The following is a 317-nucleotide window of genomic DNA, read 5'->3' on the forward strand; positions in this document are numbered from 1 at the left end:
ATATATAGCACTGAGGTGATCCCTGTTGTAAATAAATAATCTCCTTTTGTTCTCATAGAAAGAACTGACTGCGCGTGAGTCCGTCCAGTAGCCATGACACTAAGTTGTGGTTCAAGTTAGGTATAATTTAATGTTCGTATTAATCTTGGCTTTAACCAAAGCTTTGATTTAAGATTAGGATAAAGATGTACCCTAATAAATTAAGGTTAAAATCAGATTGAAAGGAAGGAATTGTTTGGATACAAAAAACTTAGAGTGAGATTAGTTTTAGGCCATGTGAAGATCAGAGTAAGTGTAAATTACTGTGCTGCTCTTTT

This window comes from Pundamilia nyererei, unplaced genomic scaffold (genome assembly GCF_000239375.1).
Source record: "Pundamilia nyererei isolate P.nyererei 1_Seehausen unplaced genomic scaffold, PunNye1.0 scaffold00369, whole genome shotgun sequence".
NCBI lineage: Eukaryota > Metazoa > Chordata > Actinopteri > Cichliformes > Cichlidae > Pundamilia > Pundamilia nyererei.